A 17795-nucleotide genomic window follows, 5' to 3' on the forward strand; every position below is an offset into this window, starting at 1 on the left:
TTCCTCCACAATGCAAGCCATAAAGAAGCTGTTTTATTGACACTAACAACTGAGAGGGACTTTCCCTGGCATCTGTAATTAGAGCTTTGGTAAATGATTGTACTGAAAAATGATAGGAAGAAACTATTCTAGAAAGGATTAGGTCTCCTTTAGTGCCTGTAAGAAGCTAGAAACAAAGCGGAGTGTTGCAACACCACAAAATTAAGCTGTGCTCCACATACCATTCTGAAAAACAGCTCTGTACAGATCAGTTTCCTGAAACAGAGACAACAGGAGGATGCTGCGAGCAGGCTCTGGAAAGCTGTCTGTCTGTCCTTGTCTGCTGGGGGGCTTGGCAGCAGCTTGGCAGAGAAGCTACCAGCAGCAGGACTCAGGCCCAGGGCAGTCACACAAAGCTCCCCCTCTCCTCAGATACAAAGTCCCAAATCCCACTAACACAACCAGCAAGGGGACAACTGCCCCTGTCCTCGGGTACACATTTCTACTTTTCAAAGCACATTTCAGCCATTCAAGTAGCAGATTCTCAACAATACCAGGCAGAACACCTGCTGCCCAAGGTGCACAGAGGATACCCTGCTCCCCGTGTCCTCACACCCTGAGCATTGCCTTCCACGTTGTTTGGCTCTGCGAAAACCTTTTACCTTTGAGAAGTGTCACAGCCTCCACAGCTCCTCCTCCATTTCTGACTCTTCTTTCCAAGCGAGAACAATTTAGCCCAGACATCCCCTACTGAATCAGCTTTATTTTATTTATTTTATTTTATGTATTTTTTCAGCCCCTTCCCACCACGCTGTTACCCTCCACAAGAACGCATGACCAGTCCATTTGAGCTCCCCATGGCTCTTCAGCCTCTTCCGGACTGTGCTACATTTGTAGGCTTCCCCACAGGAAAAATGCCCCGTGTTGGGTAAAACTACAGTAAAGCAGCAACAGTTGGCAGCAGGGTCCAGCCTGAAAGTTTACAGGATGTTGTCAACATTTGGAGTGCTAACCAGCCTTCAGTCAAGTGTATCTGCCATGTTCTGTGATCGTACAATTGCATTATTTAATTCCATGCCCCAAACGAAACCGATTGTTGGTAATGAGCTTTTCAACCTCTGTAAAGGCAAAAATCACTCATGCTCCTAATGCTGTCTGGGTAGTTGCAAGGAAATTTGGAAGTAGGCTTTCCAAGGAAAAAAAAATGTGATAGAGAGGCCTCTGCTCCGTACCCCATCTCCTTTAGAAAGCTGCTGAGCAAAGTGCTAAACGAACACGCTAAGGTCACCTGAAAACTGCCTCTTAACAGTTACTGAATGGCTCTTGAAGAACAAAATAAATACTGAATGCTTTCAAACACTGTTTATATTTCATATCTACTCTAACATAACAGAGGAATAGTCAATAATATATGAGAATACCTAGTCAATGCTAGCACAGAAAGGAACCAGAAAATATTAAAGAAAGAAGGAAAATTAAAAGCCATTGTGATACCTGGATAGTGTCTGGCATTGTAAGATTGAATAGAAACACACTGCTGTGTAGAGGGAGCATAACACCTTAAAAAGATGTGTAACTAGGACCAACTATCAGAGGGATTAACACATCAGATCTTCAGTCTCCACCAAACTGATTCATGAGGACCTTTAACTGGAAACAGACACAGCTGGCAGAGGAAGCTGCTGCTGTCCCCAACTGCTCTCTTGTGGAATAAATGCCTCTGAGATCCTGAGCACCAAACAATGCACCAAAACACAGTTTGCCTTTTCGTTGTACCTTGCTCACTGAGTCTCATCCACCCATCCTGCTGCCTTCCTTTTATTTGCCTCTCTCTCCTTCTATAGTACAAGGTGCATTACAATGTTATGAAACCTCTCTGAATGGAAGAAAATACACCTTTTTCAATTCACTCTGGAATAACACCAGGGGAGTTGCATACACGGACCAAAGATGATTATCTCCATCCACTCGGAAGCTGTGGCTCTTCACAAGCACATGCCAGGCTTGATTTTGAAACTGCCTTTTGATGCAACTCCACACCGGCCTCAACTTTGAAGTTCCCTTTCAGTAAAACTACTGCCTCGGCTTCCTCTTTTAACTACTGTGAAGAAATATGAATGTGTAAAGCCATTCTTTTATTTCAATACAACAGATACACATAAAAGAGAATCTAGCTCTGCCTGCATAATTTATACCGTCAATAGGAACCTTTCACTAAGTTACGGTAATACTATTCAGTTGAATTTAGTTTGTTGTATAGCAAACATACGTGAGCTATAAATTTCAAGAAACAAAATATCTGTTTAGCTGCGGGCACTTTTATACCACCAGTGGGCTTAGGTATGCTTTCAGCATTTTGCCTATTCCAGTGGATCAGGCAGATTAGATATGCCTACCGGTGCAGCTCCCCGATAAATGACGGGCTTTCCATCCACAGCGGGCCCTCAATAATTCCATCCCTGTGGAGATGGAAATGTTCCTTTGGCACAACACAAAGCCCTCCACTATTGAGCTGTTGACTGAAAGTTTTGTTAGTATCTGAAGAGCACAGCCATACCTAGAAGCACGCCTACCCTTCTCCAAGCCACTCTGGGCGCAGCAGAACAAATGACGCCCGGTTTCCTGTGGAACAACGGCCTGCATTTAGCACCCACAGCCTAACTGTGGATATACTGGATCTAGAGAGCATGCCTGTATGTTTTGCTCTGGAGTAAAGGTTGTTTTTTACCTCAGCCCACATAATGCTTCCCACTTCCAGCACAACCACAAAGCAGAAAACTTGTAGCCATCGCCTTTAGATAATGGGAAGAGAGACTCCTACCTATATATAGATCCATCGCAGTATTCAGTAGTAGTTATAGTAGCATAGGAGTAGTTTAAATGTCAAAGTGTTCAGCTGCAGTCCTAGTGGCCAACGCCCACTTTCTTAGATTATCAATAAACTGCATTTCTGTGAAAACAGGTTAGCATTAATTACTGACACATATATGGCTTCGTAGGTATCAGTGGGCTTGATAAACTTAATCAAAACCACGGAAGCACAGACCTCAGCAGTGTTTCCACCCGTACTGGCACAGCAAAGTAACGGGAATTGGGTTAGATCATTACCACCAGTTTTTACTGGCAGAAGTCGGGGCCTAACACAAACACCATGCCAGCACAGCGTTTTCTTCCCTTTGTTTTTCCCCCCTCTCTCTGCAGCCCAGGAACACAATACCTCTTCCTCCAGAAAAAGTCATGCCTTTGAAGGACAACGTTACTATGACTTAATATGAGGTGTTAAGGCAAGTAAGGCTATACATGAGAAAGGATTCCCCACATCTGCAAGACCCCCAGTTGGATTTCCTTCATCATAAAGAAAGAGTTCTGAATGTGCTTTTAATTCCTGGTTTGTAGTTGATGATTAAGCTTGGCACAAGCTTCTTATTGTTCACTAAATGTCAAAGGGATGCATTTACTTTCTCAAGATGTTCTTAACAGAAACGTAGTTGGATGTTCCTTGTCTAGAACCAGTTTTGGTTTCAAAATTTATGTAACACAGAATACAAACACCCTCCTTCTGAGAGTCCTGGATCTCAGTGCTAAGGAATTGTAGTCATTTGTAATGTATGCTCAAACAAATTCACACTTCAGAATTATTTGACTCTCTTAAACATAAGACTTTATCTTCTAATAATTTGAAATGCCCTAATTGTTCCTGACTCGGCACAATTTAGCTTTGCCCTGAAATGTTGCAATTCTCAGCATTATTTGAATCTTGCTCTGAGACCTAGAATTGTGAGAAAAAATCTCAAATAATTTTCTTCAGACAGGATCTTCTGTGAAGCTATTTTATTCATGATTGCAATGGCGGGTGTCTTGTCAATCTGGAGTGCATTTTCGTAAACAATTCATAACCTTTATTCCCTGTTACTCGACGCCTGATCACCTCCCCTGTTTCCTCATTGGCTGAGTACTACAGGTTCACAAGCTTCTCGACGCTCCTCTACACCATATATGCATAATTTTTCTTTTTTTCAACCCTTTAATTTCTCCTTTCTTATGTTTTGAGAACTTGTGGTCTTTGCCTTACTGTTCTCACACTGCTCATCCTCTTTTTCTCAAGCTTCTACCTTATTTTGGAACAGTGAGGCCTTCTACTGTCCACTTATCTACTTAGCATTTCTCCTTATTATGACTACACAACTACCTTGGAATAAAGAAAAATAATTCTCTGCTGCAAAAACACAACTTTGTTTCTCACAGAATTGCAAAAGCTAAAACTATTAAAATACACTATTTCAAGTAAGAAGCACAGACATTAATTCACAGTAGCAAGAACGGAGTAGAGTTAATGTAAGCTCAAGCCTTCCAAAACCACTATATTTTTTATTTCATTTTGTAGCCAAACAAAGCCTAGGCAAGTACAACTAACCACAATGCAGAAGACTGAAATCATTTTTAAATCTATTATGTTCTTTTCACTGAGCATCGAAGTCTGTTCAGCTTAGCACCAACAGCGGCTCTCCTTAAATCCTGGACTGGGATGAACTGACAGTTACACCAAAGGAACCTTCTCCTTGCCAAAGTATTTGATACCTGGCTGGTATTTTCACTAGCCAGGTCTGCTTTGCAAGCTTTACAAACTGTGCTGTAGCCCATGCTATTTTGGGTCTGTGATAGCTAGAAGCAGCAGCTGAAACAGATCCAAGCCTGTCATTTTCTAATCTCAGTCACCACATGCATCATGCTTCATCAGTGATGAAAAATAGAAATATAACAGCCACACATACCTTAGGAGGAGCGGTGTCTTTGGCCATCCAGTGTCCAGAAGACACTTTAATAAAGTCTTGTGTCTATTGCTCTAATTTTTGTGTGCAGCAAACCAATCTACGCACATACACATAAGGCAGACCACGGATTCATCCTCAAAGACAACTGAAAGCACTTGATTCTGGTAATAGATGGGTATAACATCAACAGCGTTTAGGGAAAGAGAGCTGTGCCCCATGGAAGCACTTCAGTGCTTCTCAGGAAGACAGACAAAACTGAATTCTACTGCCCTGAGCATGAGAAGAAATAAGCAATTTTGCCCTCATACCTGGGCTAGAAACATGCAACTTAGTAGTGACAGCAGAGCAGAGAGAAAGGCGAGATGGAGGTGCTAGGAGGGGAGTTAGAGGGGCTGGTCAAATTACTGGAATCCATGGGGGGTAAGCATCAAGACTTGGAGGAAGTCTGAAGGGATTCCCAAATACTCCTAAGGAGTGGGTACTGCAACTGCCAGTGCTATTTAACACACACACACACAAAAAACTCCTCTGTATTTTAGGACGTCAGTCCCACGAAACAAATATCTCTCAAACTATCTTTCAAGTCTCATTTGCTTCTTCGATGATTGACTCGCCACAGGGAAAAAATGTCCTTCATTTTTCTAAACAAGAAACCTACATTGTTCTCCACAAACTCTTCTTGAAATGCGCATGCACACCTGTGTGTATGTAAAAGCTTTAAATTTCAAAGCACAGTTGTATTAATTTTGGTGCACAATTTTGGTCTTCTTTCTGACAATATGAAACTGTGCTGCCCAGAGTGATGTAAATTGGGTACCACAATAACTAATTCAATTTGTATTGTCTCTCCCTTTCTCTGATATCAATTGTCTTCTACAACACCACAGTCTCATTGAAAAACACTCAAACAAATTATGCACAAGAACTAGTTTACAAGGAAAAAATCAAGAGGATGTGTAAAATATATATATATATATGATTACAAGGATTGTGTAAACTGAGGCAATGAGATCACTGTTCTACAGCTCACAGAGCAGTGCTATTTTATGTTTTTTCCCCATCAACATACAGCAGGGTTTTCAGGGCTTTTTTTTTCTTTTTTTCTTTCTTTTTTTTTTTTTTTTTCCCAAATAGTATCAGTTAACACTGGAATAAACTCACTGGGTGTGAGTTTCAGACAGTATAAGATGACAAAGCCTTTCCAGGCTGCTCTAGAAATTCACACCAGCTAAGAATCACTCTTGACATCCATGAAATGTATGATGTTTGACCCTTTTCTGAAAGGCATGCATAAAGCAATTGAAAAACACTTCCAAACAAGCACAGCAACGTTTTACACTCATTTCTTCATACAGTGATCGTGTATAGTAAAATGCCATGCAGCCTTGGGCTTCATAATACAAGGGCTTCTGTAAATTAATGCCCAGGGAAGGAAAGAAATTTGAAGGTAGGGAGGGCAGACAAGCAGAAAGAAACATAGACCAAATAGTTAAATAAAGTTAAATAGTTAAATAGTTTAAAATAAAGCACCTGGAATGGGAGCATGAAAAAAAAAATCAGAAAAATTTATAACAAATTAAACCAATCAGACTACAGCATTCAAAAGCCCCACCTCTCAAAATCTCAAATACTTGCTACATAACAGGCTATATTTCTCTTCTTTCAAAGACACCAATTTCATTTTTTATTGAAAAGAAAAGCTTTATTCTAATGAAAATAACAACTTTCATTATTTAATTCAGGATACAGAATGACTCAGACTTGTCTTCAATTCTAAAGACACCGCTATTATTTTGCATTGGTCTAGAAGAGCCCTCTAGTGCTCACCTAGTGAAGGCATAAAAAACTTTTAAATGACTAAAGAACTTCCGTGCAAATTTCTACCTATCAGCTCCACCCAACTGCTCTAGCTAGCAGAAAGAAAGCAAATTTTAGACACTGGGTGATACATCTGCATGAAGAAAGTTATTTTGGTTAATGGGCTTAAGCAGCATTTCAGCCAAGCATTTATATAAATAAATACGTATTAATGAGTATTGAGAGCCTTCAGCCTTCAAAATCACAGAATCACAGAATCACAGAATTTTCTAGGTTGGAAGAGACCTCAAGATCATCAAGTCCAACCTCTGACCTAACACTAACAGTCCCCACTAAACCATATCCCTAAGCTCTACATCTAAACGACTTTTAAAGACCTCCAGGGATGGTGACTCCACCACTTCCCTGGGCAGCCCGTTCCAGTGTCTAACAACCCTTTCGGTAAAGAAGTTCTTCCTAACATCCAACCTAAACCTCCCCTGGCGCAACTTAATCCCATTCCCCCTCGTCCTGTCACCAGGCACGTGGGAAAACAGACCAACCCCCACCTCGCTACAGCCTCCCTTGAGGTACCTGTAGAGAGCAATAAGGTCACCCCTGAGCCTCCTTTTCTCCAGGCTGAACAAGCCCAGCTCCCTCAGCCGCTCCTCGTAAGACTTGTTCTCCAGGCCCCTCACCAGCTAATTCTCTCATTCAGTCACCACTACTGATAGTCTGCAACTAACAGGTAATGCTGCTAGCATCTCCAAAGAGTCGTTTTTTCACTGGGGTTTTGTTCAGTTCACTTCTTGAAGGGCCATCCCATTTCAGTTTAAAAAAGGCAAAATGAGCTTAAGATTCTTTACTCATCCACGTCCCACTCCCTCCATTGGGCCAACAAAACTGCCTGTGAAGATAAGCTATGAGGCACACCCCAGCGTGTCCCAGGACTATCAGGGAGGTCTATCAGTGAAATAAAATACCTTCAATCCATCTATAAAGACTAACGTTACTTCTGTAACAACTCTCTGATTTTTAGAAAGCATGTGCACAAGTTTTGAGAACAAAGTTTGACGGCAAAGACATCCCTTCTGCCAAGACTGATATTCACGATCGGGATGTGTCAGACTGCCACTCCAGAGTCCCTCAGACCCACAGTTAGGGCCTAGCAATACGCTACGTACAAACAGAAATACTGCTAAAATAATGGGATTGGGAAGCATAACATCAGCCTTCATGTCTTCAGACTCGGTCTGAACTCTCACACACTTATTTAAAGGATTCTTACTTCAGGGATTTGAGAGGATATTTTTGTGTTGCAGTTAAGTACAAAACGTGTGATTTATTTTTTTTAATGTGGACTGAAAATGTCAATCCACTGACCTCAGTTACCTGTACATAAGGTTTACAAGAACTGCTTTTAGCTTCTAGAAGTAGTACAAGTTTCTTATCTAAATGTAAATGAAATTTATGTTTCCCATCAGTATCAATAAAATTATCAAGGGATAACAAGCAAAAGGAAAATACATAAAACCCTGCAGTGATTTAAGTGTATGATGTGACTCTATTGAGGTCATTAACTGCAAGGTCAAAGCATATACAATTTTATGAGGAACAGCAGTACCAAAGAAGAAAACCTTGTTTTCCCAGAGGAAATTCAGTGCTTCTTTACTATTATTATATTTTCCCATCTAAATGAGTTCCATTCTCTGTGTCCTGTTATGATTTCTCTCTTCCTGTAACCTTTGATAGAAAACGAAAAGCAGCATGAAAGAAAGCAGACTGACACTAGAACAAATTAATTATGATGCTTCGACACAGGGGATTTGATTTTTTTCTTATATTAATGATAATACAGATTCATTTGAAAGAACCCTACCAGTCCCACTTCACAGAGATTACAGAGGTGAGAAGAACAGTTTGTTGAAACAAGCAATGATTTCCAAGGTCAGGAAAGAACTGTGTATGCCATTATTGGACAGAAACATTTTCAAACATTTTTCACGACTCAAAATCATGTTTGACAGCTTCTATCAAGTCCATTGTCACAAAAGCAAGGTTTTGATTTCTCCCTGACATAGCCCCAAACTATTCATTAGTCTATCCCCCGAGAAAGTCAAAATATTATATATCCAATTGATTCGGTATTTCCCCCCCCACAGCACACCATCCCAAAAAAAAGTCAAGGTAAGGATAAATACATGCCCAGCAGATCTCTGTTCAGAGGTGACTGCAGAGGGCAGCTCAAGTAAGCAAGCACATTTTCCTCACCTGGAAAGTGAAGAAGTTCTGCAAACACATTAAAGAGAGCTGCAATTCCATAGTTATAACGGTTACAAGTACTCCTGTCCTCATCTGTTAGAAGTACATTGAACAGAGATCATGGGCGAGATATAAATTTTGTATTTCAGACCAGACAGGAATAGCAAACCAGCAGAAATCTGGTACCCAAAGACTTGGGCCTCCAGAGACAGATGGGGTGGACACCTCTAAATAGTGGCTGCCCTCCTGGCCTGGCTGCCCATACCCCTGCACAAACTGCCAGCAAATGGGGTTCATTGTAATTCCTAATGTAATCATTGTCCTTCTCAGAAAAATACACTCAAACCTTTATGTCCATGTCTCCAAAACACACATTTACCAACACTGGCATAATCAGAAAGAAAAAAAAAAAAAAAACAAGTGCTAAAATTCAAAACTTAATATATTATAAAGCATCAAGTTTTGTTTTATTAAAAAAAAAAAAAATGAGGGAGAGAGCAATAGGGTTGTAGGATCTGGGAACTTTTAATAGTATTCTTCATAGCACTCAATGCAAATATTTGCTCAAAATTTAATAATAAATAGGGAAGAAAAAAATGCTCTGGAAAGTTGTCTAGTTCCACAGTGCTTCACTATGTACTTTAATATCTCTGGATATTCTCTCTGGATATTTCTAGACTTACAATGATATATTGTACAAGTAGAAGTCTTAAACCTCCAAAAATAATGCATGCGAACAAACAGCTCACTATTTTCTCAGAAGTTTCCCTAGCTGTTATGCTATCAGGCTATCTGGGTTGAGCTGGAAGTAACAGCTTCACATCCCAAGCTCCTCTGTCAGACGACCAAGGTGGAGAAGAAAGGACTGTGAAACAGCAGCAGTGAATCAGTGCTCAGTGGCACTCACCTAGGAGCTGGGCACTGAGAGGCAATAGCTCAGGAAATCCATAGACATCGGTGCCCTCGATGAGAACATTGCTTTGGGCCCCAGACCCCTGCAGCCAACCCAACCACACCATCACACAGACACTCTCAGTCACGTTGTACCAGCCCAGCTTCTCCCCTCAACATAGGCTTGAATTGGCTCCTGCACACCCTCCTACACCAGTGGGATCTCGTGCGCTGATGGAAGACGACCGTCAGAGCTCCGCTGGTGCCTAGGCTGCAACTCAGAGCAAAGCAGTACACGTGCATGGCTTCTGAGGACAAGGAGCCAGGAGACAAACCAAATGAGGGGACTGGGAGCTAATGAGCATGTAATCAGTGCTGAAGGGCACACTGAGCAGTCTGTGACTTTTTTAATGCCTGCATTTTATAGCATTTGCAAATTAACACACTCAGCAGGCTGATGGGAATCTGAGTCATCTAAGGCATAAAAATAAATGTATTCAGATGTCAAAACAAACAAGCGTGAGCTCCAATTTTTAAGAGCCGTATTTCTAATGACAAAATAAAAGAAATCCCAACTCTAATATGTCCATTTTGACTCTGTCAAAAATCTAATGTTTTATTCAATAAATGAAATGTAGAGCTATTATTCAAACTACTTTCCATCTGGTTTTAAACCCTCTAAGTCAGCTAATCTTTGTGGATATTTCAAAGTCCTATCATTAAGACTGACTATATATAATGAAAAAGCAACATTTAATACCAGCTAAAAACAAGCTAGCAAAAGAATGAAAGGATTCAAACAGTTTTTTGTTTTGTTCATGACAAAATACTTCTAATTTTTACTGTGTTTTCCTTTGACGAGAAAGAAAACTCATTGATTCAAAAGTAATTACAACTGTGAGGAAAGAAAAAAAAAAATCACCACTGAACTGAAACTTAACTCACACTGTAATTTATGATTGTAAATGTTTAGATGTGGTGCAATATCCCTCTAGTATCTTCCAATATGGTGCAACTGTGGGTTTCCCCTGGAAGAAGAGCCCCAGTTTGCCTCCGTCCCCTCATCCCTCCGCGTCCTGCCCACCACGTCTACTAACTGACCTAACCTTATCTTGTCCCCAAAAAGGATGGTACTGACTTCTCACTTGTGCCATAACAGATCAGCAGATGAGCCGCAAGGTCTGGGAGATGCTCGGAGCTTAAACCACTCGTTCCTTTCCAGCTGGACCGCGTCTATTAACCAGCGATTCCCCTGGCTGGCCGGAGCCGAGGCAAGCAAGGAGAGGAGCTCCATCTAGCGAGAGCAGCAGGCACAGAGCTGGTTGCCAGCTGGGAACTGTGTCCCACTGCAATGGATGGACAGGCAGGCAGCTGTGAAACTCTCCTGGGTTTGGCTGGAGGTGATGGTTTCAGCATCCTTCGCTCTGAGGGGACCACTCCATACTGTTCTTGTCCTTCCAGCCGCTCACGGGATGAACGAGCAGAACGGTCCCGCTAGGGCAGCACCACTTTGCGGAGAAACACGAGTTCTCTTCCCGGGTCCAGCACTACCGACTAACCAAAATCAGTCGCTTCATTCCTCCGCTTTCCTCCTCCCAGCCTCACCACGCTGTATGCTGAAAGCATCTGGAAGTGTACTGCCATCTGAATGTACAACTGCACATGCGACATTTGTCCCTTCACCCCTCTCCCCATAAGCTACAGCTAAGCATCACTTGGTTAAAATAATCTATAAAATACCCTGAAACACTTTGAGTTTTGTTGGACTACTTCAAATGCATATGAAAATGTCAACTGGCATAAACAAACAGATAGACACGTATTATAGACGATTTGCTAGAATAAAACACAACATGTAAAGGAAACATGGGACAGTTCTCAGCTTTGCAAGGACGGAGTTAACAGAAAACAAGTATCAAGAAAAAAAAAAAAAAAAAAAACATTTGAAAAAATTTTAGAAGTCCTAGTATATTGTGAGGATGAAACATTTCTGCCTTTTGGAAATAGGTGACTAAAGGTCTATGACCAATACTCACATCAGCCCTGACAAAAGAACGTGAGGCACAGAACCAGGTATCCTCGGAAGGGAGCAGAAACTAGTATCTAGCAGCACTTCCAAAAAAGCTGTTTCCAGCTGCTCTGAACCGTTTGAATTCATTTTCAAGACTGTTTTTCTGAGGTCAGGAGCAGAACCCACGCCAAAGAATGTGTTCTGTTTGGTTACTCAAAAGGGAGTATTTAGTTGGGGAAGTATTGGGAATGTTTAAGGGGACATATTTTCTAGCTTTTTGCAAGTTATTACCTGGCCAAATTCCAGGTTATTGGGCCTAAATTAGAGAATGATGTGTAACTATATAAAGGTTATAAAGACATTTAATATTCATTATTGCACACTAGTTTTGAAAAGCAGTCAGTGTTCCTAGCCAGAACATACACTAGAGAGATTCCATATGTTCATCCAAATCAACGTTTGCAGAAACTAATCATAATTCCAGAGAAGGAAGAGACTGCCTCGTCCCACCACTAACTGCATTCAAAATTTCCTCTCGCACAGCTTTTGCAGGACGGCCTCACTGTACGAGTATCTTTGGCATCAGGGATGTCCACATGAGGAACAGACTTTTGTGCTTCTTAGCGAATGTGGAAAGCGGGCCAAGGATACACGTGCCTGGGTGAACGACAAAGGACTCTCACAGTTTATCTACCCAGAAAAACATACCGTCACCTACTGCAGAAAAGTTTACAACACAAATTCAGCTGCTCAATAGCTCCTGCCACGTGAAAGAAATTGAACACTCCAGGATAGTAAACTTCTTCACATTCAACAAGAAAATTCAAGAATACCCAAGCCAGAAGCCAGTGTGGCACACCAGGCATTCTGCACGTCCTACCTTATTCCATGGGAACTTCTGTGGGGAGACACACCTTCAATATCAATAAAAGAACAACTCCAAAAAATACATATCTAACCAATTTAACTTAACGTCTTCACTCTCTGCAGATTTCCAGGAAAAAGCACGTTTCCACTTCACAGTTTGCAGAAAGAACGCTTGTTTACACAGAGGCACTCGTGCTACTGACGCAAGGCTCGCCAAATCCCGCGGCTGAAGATGTCATTGCCTCTTCTCGCTGCCTGCCTCACGTACCACCACCGACGGCCACTGGTGCAGCACAGCAAGCGATCTGCTCCTGCCTTACGATGCCACAGTTCACGGTCCACTGCGTTTGCTTTCTCTGAATGTAAATCTGTGCTGTATGCCATTTGCAAACTACCCCGGCCACACAGCAGCCATACGTGCTGTCCTGACCACTTTGTCTGGCAGCATAAGGAGAGGGGAACAGAGAGCTGGACGTCACAGCCTCATCAATCACCCTACCAAAACTTCACAGGGTTTGTTGGCCAGAGCCTTCAGGAAGATTAATTTGAATCAGCTTTTATAATGCAATAATTAAACCATAAATAGAATTTAAAAGTGACCTTAAAGTGCTTTTGTTTAATTTCTTTTGAAGTTAGTTAAATAAACAAAACCCACTGCCAAATAAGAGTATCCATAACAGATTTGAATGAGATTTAACTAGCACGCCTTAGAAGTTAGCTCATATTAACATTTCAGACTGTCCATGCAGTTAGCTTGGAATATTTTTTCTGAATGTTCCTATGTATACAAGCCCAGAAACTGCTACTCATTTTTCCTGAGACACCAAAACGCAGAGAAGACGGAGGGCTGTGTTTAGCACTGGGCAGGAAGGTAGCTGTGAAGAAGTGTGAAGTGAGAGTGTTCCAAGCAAGTATTTTTGAAAGTTACTCACAAAAATGACAAAAATGGCTCTGTTGCTTAGCTCATTTTTCAACTGAATTACTTAACCAGATGGAAAGCCAAGATATGTGACCTTCTGTGCCAAGTAAGGTCACTCGCTTTTTTTTTTTTTTCCTTTTAATAGAGTTTAAAAGTAGAAACTACTCTGAAAAGACAAGCAAAACTTTTGATGAAAACTCAAGGTGAACACGTTTTCTAAAGGGTGATTGCAAAGGCAATTAAACACACAAAACAAATTTATTCTAACAGCGCTCAGATTGCTGGGGGAAAAAATACCTATATATATTTATACCACTGTGATATTATTGATCATTCTGATGCTGGAAGTACACGTTGCAGGCAAAATTCTTCTCTGGTAAGTCACCTCTTAAGCACACCAGAAAAAAAGAAAATTATATGGCTACAAATTTTAAGGGAAAAAGAAATGGCAGAGCTAAAGTCATGCTCTAATGAGAAGCATGGCATTTGTTTTTAAGATCTAATTTCTGCAGTTTAACTAGACTCTGCTGTACTTTTCAGCATCCGTACTCCCTCCCAACAAAGCTCGGAGTGGACAAAGCAGCTACACAGGCTCCAGCTCACAAACTGAACTGACATTTCCATCTCAGAAGTGATGCAGGAACTCTGCACAACTAAATCACTCAACCTCCATCCTTCCCTAGCTGGCTTTAATAGCGGGGTATACCAGCTCCCAGTTTACTGTGGGCAAAAAGACCTTCCTCTGAGTACCTTCATTCAGAACTCATTTAAACCACCGGAGAGATTTCAGCAGGTTTTAGGACACGACAGATCTTACACACAATTTTAACTGAAATTAAGCAAATTTTAATGTTAAGTACGTTTACTATTCAAGACCAAAATAGGGAGTTTTCCAAACAAGCAGATCTAATAAAACTGTATAGTAATTTTCTATACAGCTTTAAAACCTGTTACAGAGATACGGGCTGTGTTACATTATTAGATAAGTCCACACACATCTGTACAAACCTTCGGCTATGTGAATATTCTATCTTTATTCAAGTAGGCAAATGAGGCAACTAGTCTCATAGGTATTTATAGCATTGGGATTTGAGGACCTATTTCTGAGAGGTGACGGGCAGCTACTTCTTCCAACGTACCAGAACACTCAGGTTACAGGGCTCATGTGTGATCAAGGATCTTGTAACCAATGCTGCAACCCACCTCCAAAAAGTCCAGCTCTCATCAATAATAAAAGCTGCTTTACACAGTGGGTATAACTATCTCCCTCAAGCCTAACTAAGCATCCGAGAATCCTTACCCCACCAAAGGTAGTACCAAATGTAATAAGTGTTTATTCGTGCTGACTTACAGCAGTTTAAATGCACCAATGCACAAAGCCTCACCACTAGCAAATAGGGTACAAGTCTTTCAAGAAACAGATAGTATAAATCGACTAGGAATAAATTAGAAACAGGCAACAGGTTTATTTTTTTTAAGTATTTGTTCAATTTTTTATCTCCAAAAGTGATTAAGCAGTCAAGAAGAAATAGCCAGGCTAAAAATGTCAAATTATATAGTATTTTATATATATAGATATATGACAGCAACCTCTTTCCCCAGCTACATTTTAAATAGGAAAATAACTTTTTTTTTTTTTTTAATTCAAAAGCAGGCAAAGGATAAGCCCATAAGCTTACCAGGAAAGTTAAGCTCTGGACCAAAACCAAATAGAAAAATTCCATCAGAGAAGGAGAATAATTCATTAAGTTGCAAAGCCCACATTCAGCCACAAGACCGTGGTGAGAATTCTTACGTAACTTCAATTTCGCAGAGCAGTACAGACTACCAGCTAGTATATAACAAAAATGTACCACCGAATTTCAAATAAATCCAACTGAATTCAAAGCACAGGCGTTATGCAGAGTATCATACTTTGCTCTCAACTTTCGTCTGATTTTCCTGTATTAATCTTCAATATCCAGAACAAATGCTTCAAAAGAGTAAGAATGTGGTCCATCCCACAAAGACACTTGTCCATGAAGTTATGCACGACTTGCTCCAAAAAAAGCAGCAGATAATTTCATTGAATCACAAGATTTGCTGGAAGTTTGACAGTTAAAATTTTTGCCAAAATTAAGCAGTTTCAAATTATTTCTAAAATAATTACTTGGGGGAGCTATGATGTTTGTTTTGAAATTTCATACACTGTAACACCTTTCTGAAAGCCAAAGCACTGTAACAGATACCTATAACAACAAAGATTCCGTATCCAGAAAAATTTTGAAGTGTCATGTGAAACTATTTTTATAAAAGCTTGAAAGAGTAGTATCTGAAACACTCCAAAAGCTTTTGGAAAATATCAATAAAACCAAGATCCATTTTATGAATTCTGAAATCCTTTAAAAATTGCTGGGAGCCACACATCTCTGTGCATACTGGACCATTCATAAGGTTTACGGGAGACAGGTGCTCAACATATGCCTAAAAAAATCATCATTGTAACCAACACATTGAACACCAGTTTTAAGGTTCATTTTGCATATCAAGGTCTTCCTTAAAATCAGCCTGCGACGTACCTAGAAGCATGGAGGGAGGACACAGGAGACATGTGGATAATTTTGCTCACTAACACCTCTTCGCCCTGACAACAGGATACCAACAGTAGCAGCTGGTTGATTGGCTTGTTGCTGAAATCCTGAAAAGCACAGATGACACACGGGCTGAAGTCACTTGCATAATAAAATGCATAGACATGCACAAACATAGATGGGAATATCTGGAATTAGAAGTAGGCCACCTTACATTGAACACATGTATATACAACATGAGCTCAGTTTCCTGTCCAACAGCTGTCACACATCACAACCTCTGATGTCCAACTGAATGTCAAAGTGTGGAAAAAAAATAAGACTACCTGAGTACCCGAGCAGATATCCCAAATTTGGGGTTTTCAAAATTGTTTCACTTAAGACTGACAAATAGGTGGAGAAATCCAGTATTCCATTAATAGCAGTTTCCTTATTTACAGCAAATGTATGTGGGGCAGAAGAGGACAGGATAGTGGAAAGGTGAGACAAAAAAAATCCAACTCTTCTTCCAATAGACTTATGATCTCTTCCGTTAATCAGTCTACACAGTTTATATACATAATCAAGAGATGAATATTAACTACCTAGCCTGTGAAGTTTCTGAGAAACTTTGACCAACTACCCACAGATGTGCGTGGGTAATGATGTGACGTTCTGGAAAGCCTATTTGTAACGTCCACATTCTAGAAGTGGTATCACACATCCTCAGGCAATCAAGATCTGCCTTCTCTGGCATCCTTGCAACAGTTTTGACTTGTACAGGGAGTACTGGAACCAGAGTGTTCTACAGAACAGCCTAATTTTGGGAATTACATTGAGTAATACAGTGGCCTGACACTGCCTGAAAAATAAGCAAAATAACTAAAGTACTGATTTGCATTTAAGTAACTGTGTTTGGATATTTTCACCAAGGAGAAAGTCCAACTTTGTAGGAATTACTTAAAATGCATGTATACATACACAATTCCACTGAACATTTTAAGATCCTATAGCTTCCATTCACTAGGCATCACGTAGTGTTTCATTTTTCAAGCATGCTTCAAAATATTCCTCTTAAGTATTTTCTCCATAGTATACCTGCAAAATCCAGGTCAGGAGACCTTCACAAACTTGTCTTTGATGACACAGAAAGTGGCTGTTAGATTCACACACACACACGAGACAGAAAACTTGTCTTTCAGCTCCATACTCAAAAAGCCTTTCTACTTTTCTTTTTCAAATATGAAAATTTAAGCAATAAACAATACTTTAGCATAGAACAATTCAAATCTTGAGCAAGTGTTTTCTAAAATTGTTCATTAAAGGTAAATATACTGTTTCCACTAGGAAGACTTCAGAATCTATTTCTGTTATGGCCATGAAATAAAGACTGGAATAAGAAAAAGTCTTTCTGTTCAAAGAAGCAATAACATTTGCAAAGACTACAAGCTTCTCTTCTGCATAGACATCTAAAAAAGGTAGAGCAGCTGTTCAAGATCAGTGAGTTTAAATCAGTGTCTTCCTCCACAAAGAACAGCTCAAGTCCTTGTGACAAAATTAGGGAGAACTTGAATTCTGCGTGACAGTGGACTTCCCAGTAAATATCCAGCTACCATCCCCTTAGCATCGCAGTATTTCTAATCACTCCTATGCCAGCATCTTTGTTCATTTATACCGTATTAAAGTACTGAATGCCCTTGAACTTCATCTGGGCTTGTTGTGAGGGAAATCTTCCTTGTGTCAAAACA

This window comes from Oxyura jamaicensis, chromosome 2, assembly GCF_011077185.1.
Source record: "Oxyura jamaicensis isolate SHBP4307 breed ruddy duck chromosome 2, BPBGC_Ojam_1.0, whole genome shotgun sequence".
In the NCBI taxonomy this organism is placed as follows: Eukaryota; Metazoa; Chordata; class Aves; order Anseriformes; family Anatidae; genus Oxyura; species Oxyura jamaicensis.